Source organism: Panthera onca, chromosome C1, assembly GCF_046562875.1.
Source record: "Panthera onca isolate mPanOnc1 chromosome C1, mPanOnc1 haplotype 2, whole genome shotgun sequence".
Classification (NCBI taxonomy): Eukaryota; Metazoa; Chordata; class Mammalia; order Carnivora; family Felidae; genus Panthera; species Panthera onca.
This window is the reverse complement of record NC_138346.1, coordinates 208,650,662-208,657,992: the sequence shown is the minus strand read 5'-3', so window position 1 is coordinate 208,657,992 and position 7,331 is coordinate 208,650,662.

Here is a 7,331-nt window from a genome sequence, read left to right as displayed (position 1 = left end):
AAATATTTATTTATTTATTTTTGAGAGAGAGAGAGAGACACCACAAGTGGGGGAGGGACAGAGAGAAAGAGGGAGACACAGAATCTGAAGCAGGCTCTAGGCTCTGAGCTGTGAGTATAGAGCCTGACACGGGGCTCAACCCCAGGAACCGTGAAATTATGACCTGAGCTAAAGTTGGACGCTTAACCAACTGAGCTACCCAGGTGCCCCAAGTTATACTGTCCTTAATCATAAAGGGGTCTAACATTAGGGCATCTGGGTGACTCAGTCAGTTGAGCATCTGACTTTGGCTCAGAGCATGATCTCACAACTCGTGAGTTCAAGCCCTGCGTCGGGCTCTGTGCGGACAGCTCAGAGCCTGGAGGCTGCTTCAGATTCTGTGTCTCCCTCTCTATCTCTGCCCCTCCCTCACTCACGCTCTGTCTGTGTCTCTCTCTCTCAAAAATAAATAAACATTAAAAAAAAAGAGGCCTAACATTAAAGTCATATTAGCAGTGACATTTGAGCAAACAGATAACATTCAGACTTCCTGAACTCCTGGCTGAAGTCTTGTGGAGGGGTGTGGGTGCTTTGATGGACCCTTTTGTCCTTGCTGTTATACAGCTAATAAAGTTTATTTCCTCTGCTAATCAAACGCGCTTCCAAATGGCCTGGTCCCAGCCTTCTAGAAGGAAGGGTCTGAGTGAACGAGGCCTGTCCCCTCTGTCACTTTGGGCATATTTAATCTATAGCTAGGACCCCTGTGGTTTGATCCAGGGCATAGAGGAGTCTGGTTTGTCCTACTTGAAATATTCAACACTGAGGAAAGACGTCTCAGCGGAAAGGTCGATGTGCCCTCTTCTTCCAGCTCCCCGAGTCTGTCATATGGGTGTGGGTGGTTCCAGTGGTGTGTTGAGGAGGATATGTAAATGGTGGGAAGGGACTCAAAAGGTTTCTGTAATTTCAGAGCCTACACAGTCTTTGTGAAATTCTCTCTAATTCAGGCTTGGCTTGGGCACTGCCTCCCCCCGTGATTCTGCACACGCCAGTACCATCTTCTTGCAATCCTACCAGCCTGTTTTCTGAGTTTTCATGACCCGAGCCTAGTGCCTTGGCCGAAGTGATACATGGGTCCTGTGGTCACTGCCGCATTGTCTCATGGGATCACACATTAGCTTCCTGTGGCTTCTGGAATAAATGTCCATAAACCTAATGGCTGCAAACGATGTGCATTAATTCTCCTACAGCCCTGGAGATCAGAGGTCTGAAATCAGTTTCACTGGGGTAGAGTCAAGGTCTGAGCAGGGCTGATTCCTTCTGAAGGCTCTGAGCAAGAGCATGTTTCTTTGCCTTTTTTTGCTTCTGGAGGCACCTGCTTCCCTTGGCTCATGACCTCTTCCTCCATCACCCCAGCCTCTTGCTTTCATTTCCTGTCTCCTGCCTCCTACTACAGACCCTGCTTCTTCTGTCTCCCTTGTGGTTATGTTGGATTCACCTGAAGAATCCAGGAGAATCTTCCCATCTCAAGATCTGAAAAGTCCTGTTTTCCATATAAGGTAACATATTCACAGGTTCCAGGAATTAGGGAAGGGGCATTATTCTGCCCCAAAGACCCTTCATGGTAGGGAACACTGGTACTGTTACCCAGTTATTTCCATCGTACTGTACAGAAAAAGGAGAGCAGTAGTTTGCAGAACTGGGAGCAGAGCCCAGACTTATGACTCCTACTCATTAAACTATTATTATTCATAATAATTTCAATAATAGTAACATTCACCAAGTGTTTACGACGTGCTCAGCATAAAGGTGTGATAAGCACCTTTATGTATGTCATGCATTATTATTAGTCACATGTTACAGCTGAGAAAGCGAGGCTTAGAGAATTGGCAAAACTTACCCCAAATCACATAGCCACTAAGTAGTGGAGTCAGGATTTGAATCCGGGTCTTCTAATATGAAAAATATTCAGTAGATGATGTTTACCAGGTCCTCTTTACCAGACCAGCACACCCATCCCAGCTACCGTGAGGGCTGACTTCTAACAGTGTACAGCTGTCCTCTTTCCCAGAGAATTGCCCTTGGCCTCTGGGAGTCATTTCAGCGGGAAATACCTGAAAGATTACCCCTCCCCCCAGGGATTCCTCTAGGAAATAGCTGGTGGGTAATGGGTGCACAGCACTGGCCCTCTTCTCTCAAGATGGGGCAATTTTGCAGTGTCTTTCACCCTCCAGAACTCCATGGGATAGAAGCTAGACTTCAGCTGAACCCACCTCTTTATTTAGCTTTTTCCCTTGCCCCGTTCATACTTTACTTACTCTCAGGTTTCAACTGCAGGCTCTCCTTCAAGAGAAACACTTAGATGGGAATTACCATCTCAGGCTGTAGATCAGAGCAAAATCATGCTTCTTGCTAATAGATTAGAGCTATCCCTGGTGCGACTGATAGCACGCTAACCTTTTTCTCCGAAGAAGATACAAAGCTCCTTTATCTTTGAGGGATGTTCATACCTTTTGTAGGTGGGTCACATTCCTTCACAGACAGCCTATCATTTAAATACTGAATGGTAACTTAGCAACTGTTAACAAATCTTATGCTAGATGGTAGGGGAATAAGAATGGGGGCAGGGAGAGAATTAATTAACACCCACACAAAAATTGTCGTTCCAAATAAGGAAGAAATACTTCCATCTGTTATCTTTCTCCTTTCTTCAACAGGTCGTGTATGTGATTATAACTGATATTTATAATTTCCTTCTTCCACTGCTCATTTCATATTCCATTTGTCCTCAGTAGTAATGTTGGCTTATCATGGTTTCCTGCCTGCTGGGGTAACTCAAACTTCATTCCTTAAGGGTCTGGGCCTTTAGCTGTCCTACCTATAATGGGTGGTTGTGTTTTGTTTGTTGGTTTGTTTATTTGGGTTTGTTTTTATGTTAATTCCAGTATAGTTCACATACAGTATTGTATTAGTTTCAGGTGTTCAACAGTGATTACTTTTTAAATTTTATTGAAAGGTGATTGTGTTTTTTAATTACTTGTATCACAGGACAAGGGAATACTTAGAGGTGCCTCAGGGGATCTCTTGAATTCAGGGCATCTTCCTGTTTATCCCCACTGGATAGTAGCCACCCAATTTCCCCTGATATTCAGAATTAATCACTGTAGCCAGTATGGAGACCCACTTCTGTGCCTGTCAATTCTTTGGTATCGAGAGCCCAAGGTAGCCAGACAGCAATCTCAACTCCAAATTAAAGGGACCATTGTTATGTCTCGTGGTAGAAGCATTCTTCCTTTGGGAACTAAGATCTCTGGACCAACAGACCTAACGTCACGGGGACAGAAAGCACAAGTTTTGCTAGTAAATTGTATAAGATGGCAGTAAGAGGAGCCACACCTATTTCCACCCCAATTCCTGAGCCTGGGAATCTAGGCTGTGAGATGAATAGCACATGTACTGGTTGTTGATTTTAGAGCATAGACTGTTTTCTGGAGGATATTGACCCAGCCCTGCAAGATGTTGTCATAAGGCTGGTGCCATCCCCAAGTCTTCAAAAGGCCATTCTGCCATTTTGTCAGACCAGCTGCTTCAAGGTGATGAAAATCATGGTAAGACTAGTGAATTGGCTGAACGTGGGCGCACTGCCACACTCTACTTGCTGTAAACGATTCACTTGGTCAGAAGCAAAATTGTGTGGTATGCTATGAGGAATAGAACATTCTATTAGTCCCCCGATGGTGGTTTTGGCAGAAACACCACGCATAGGGAAGGCAAGTCCTTATCCAGAGTAAGGTCTAGATAAGCAAAGGAGAACAAAGTATGGTGCCCTACAGGGGGTTCGGTGTTGGACTCTGGGGTTGCCACTTGGGCACTTAGCAGTGACTGTAGCTAGATCAGCCCTGATGAGCAAAAGTCCAGTTTGCTGAATCCTGACATAACCTCCATCCATTTTGTTCATGAGCCCACAGATAATGATGGGGAGGTCTTGGGAAAGAGTTTGGCTGAAGTCCACAAAATGGATCACTTTGCCTCCTCACTTACTAAAGTCCCCCTCTACTAAAGTGGCTTTCTGATGCACTTTAGCACAAACATAGATATGTTCATCCAATCTGCTGATTCAGCACATTCTAGCCATGTGCTTCTCCCCAAGACCTCATTGCACCAATTTTCCAATTATGTTTCTTCCAAGCGCCCGACAATTTAACCAAACCATTAGCCATGGCCCACACGTCAGGGTAGACTCATACCTGTGGTCCCCTCTCCTTCTAGGCTAAGTAAGCAATCAGGCTCACTGCTCAAAGTTCTGCCACTGGTAGGAGTCCTTTACGACTGGGGCTGGAGTGCTTCCCCTTTGGGTAGTACCAGCATGATGTGCAGAACCTTCTGTAAACCAGAACCACTGTTTTTCTTCTTTGGTCAATTGGTCCAGGAGTTCCACATGAGGCCCCAGGTGTGGGTCAAGAGACAGGAAGTTATGCAGCACGAGCAGGAGAGACGGGCATTCGCGGTACTTGCCCAGGTGACTTACGTGAGTCTCCTTGAGCCGCTTGAGCTGACATGATAGATGCCATTTCCATTTGATAATGAAACTGTTGCCATAAATGCTCATTTTTATGGTTTGTTTGCTCAGACAACACTCGGTTCACTGATGGGCAGCTCAGAAGGCACGTTAACTTGGGGCCTGTGATCAAGCTTTCGGTGGGCAGCAAGGCCCAATAGCAATCCAGAAGCCACTTCTCAGAAAGAGAACAATTCTCTCTAGAGAGTAGCGTGGCTTTTCTATGAAATCTTGAGGGCCTGTGCTATTATTCACCAACGGGGCCTGCCTAAGTCTCGTACGATATCCCCATCTGCCACAGACCCTTCAAGCAGCATCAGATCTTCTGGGTCACACAGACCAATGGCAGAGTAGTTCACATGGCAGGCGGCACCTGTCGGGGGTGGGAGAGCAGGTCTGGCGTGATAAATCCGTTTCAGCATTCCGAGGTCCCTAAGCCTTGGGATCCTTCCCTCTACATTCTACCAGGGGAAATGCTGGTGTCAGAACTTGATTTAGTGTGGGCCGCCTTTGTGTCCAGGTTTTAGTCAATCAACCAAACAAACAGCTAGAGCCAGTCCCAGCTGCTTGAGCTAATGCCACGAATCCAGACTGCTTCCTGCACCCACGTCAATGAATTTGGCCTAATCCGGCACCGTATTTTTTGCTACTCCGACCCAGTATCCTTAAGGTTCATTCCCAGACTACAGAGAAGGGGTTGCTGGGAAACGTCATTGCAGCTGCACTGAGTTGACAGAGTGCAAAGCATTGCGGACGCTGTGCCTTACTTTACCACGTTGCCTCCTTCAGTCTCCAAATAAAAACACTGTAGCGTGTGTGTCTTCTTAGAGCCACAAGGGCAAGCACATTAGCGTTCTCCCCCCAGGTTGAAATCCAAGGTCATCGCTACTCTTTTAAGCCTGAGAAACACTCTTAACCTCTGCTGGACACCCCTATCTCTTTGTAATAATAATAATAGCTACCCACCTCCAGTCTGCCCTTAACTCACATCATTTTGCCTAATTCTGATGACCTTACGGTGAATTGCTATCCCCATTTTACAGATGTGGAAGCTGACGCCGAGGGGGCAGAGTTGTGTCACTGGCAAGGGATGGAGACAGAATTCAGACGGAGTTGCCTGCTTCTGTAGCCAAAGCGTGATGCAGGGAATCTCCTCCCTCTCTCTTTTCCCTGCTTGAGTTAATATTCGTAGCAGGCTATTGGGGGTGGATTGGATAGGGAGCCCCAAAACCACAGACTGTCCCTGGTAGATGGGGTCCTAAAGAGCACTTTAGAGTTAGGGAAGTCGAAGCCCAAAAAGGTGAGGCAATTTGTCCAAGGCAACCCAGTGGGTCATTAACAGGGCCCGGGTGATGGCCAGAGCTACACCCAGGGGCCCGGGAATTAAGCAGTTAAATGAGCTTGCCATTCCGAACGTGCCCGAGGCTGGGATCCACGTCGGCCTTAGGCAAAAATGCCTGTTCAGGAGTCACGAACGTTTTCCTGTCATGCCTTCTGGTCCTAGTGGCCAGGTAGAGCTGGCAGCTTGGCTCTAACCAAGTTGCATCACCTCATCATCCTGACGTCCCTGGAGAGAGGGCCCTCTCATCGTCCTGAAGTCCCTGGAGAGAGTCCCTTTTGCAGGTCGCCAGAAGCTCCTTGGATTTCTTCGGCTTTATTTTGTGCGAAGGGAGTGGGGAGTCTCTCTTCCTGGTTTGTTCGTTCTGGGAGTAAGGCAAGGGCTCCCGTGGAGGCAAATGACCTATTCCCTGAGGACCGGCCTGGCGCGTGTGCTCAAATACGAACCCCCAAGCGATGTTGTCTTATTCTGAGCTCGTCCAGGTCCAGCTAAGGTGGCAACTCCTGTTCAGGTGCTAGAATCTGCAGTCTGGTGGATTCTCTGTGTCCTTGACATGTGTCTCCTTCAGCTCTTTATCTCCATGCAGAGTCTGAGGAAATAGCAAGCACTGGAGAAGGAGGGCTTAGGCCGGGTTCACGAGCCATTCAACAAACATCGAGTGCCCTCTGTGGACTGGCACTGCGGGAGGGGCTGGGGTGCATCAGCAATACAGCAAGCCATACTTTTCCCTGGGAAGTTTTATTCTAGTGGAGAAAGACAGGCCAATAAAAGCAGCAAATAACTAAATTCTGTCATGTGGTGGAGGTAATCTGTGTTATGGGGGAGGGCAAAGTAGAGCAAGGTAAGGGGGGCAGGAGTGAGGAGCAAAAGGGTGAGTTGCAGAATTGCAGGGGGAGTTCAGGAAGGGGGGCCTCACTGGGAAGGTGGGATCGGAGTGGAGACTCGAAGGAGTTAAGTGAGTCGCCCTGTGGCTGCCTGGGGAGGAACATGCCAGGCAGAGAAAACAGCCAGTGCAAAGGCCCTGGGGCAGGAGAATGCTGATGTGTTCCAGGACCAGTGAGGAGGCCCCTGGAGCTGAAGCAGAGGGAACTGGGGGAGACGTAAGAGGGGTGGGGACAGATCCTGCCGCATTTGAGGCGTGGTGAGTGAGGACCAGGCTTTTATTGTCACTGCAAGGTGCTGAGCGGAGGAGTGTCATGATAACTAACCCATATAGTGCAGTAACGTGTTCTTAAAGGGTGTCTCAGGCTGCTGCGTGGAGAACAGACTGCAGGGGGTGGGGGGAGAGGGGCTGTTGCAGTAGCCAGGTGAGAGGTGATGGGGGTTCAGACTTGGATTGCTTGCGGGGGTGGGGAGGGTGAGTCACCTTCAGAGTTGGGAAGATTTTATTTCATTTCATTTCATTTCATTTCATTTTGAGAGAGATAGAAAGTGAGTGGGGGAGGGGCAGAGAGAGAG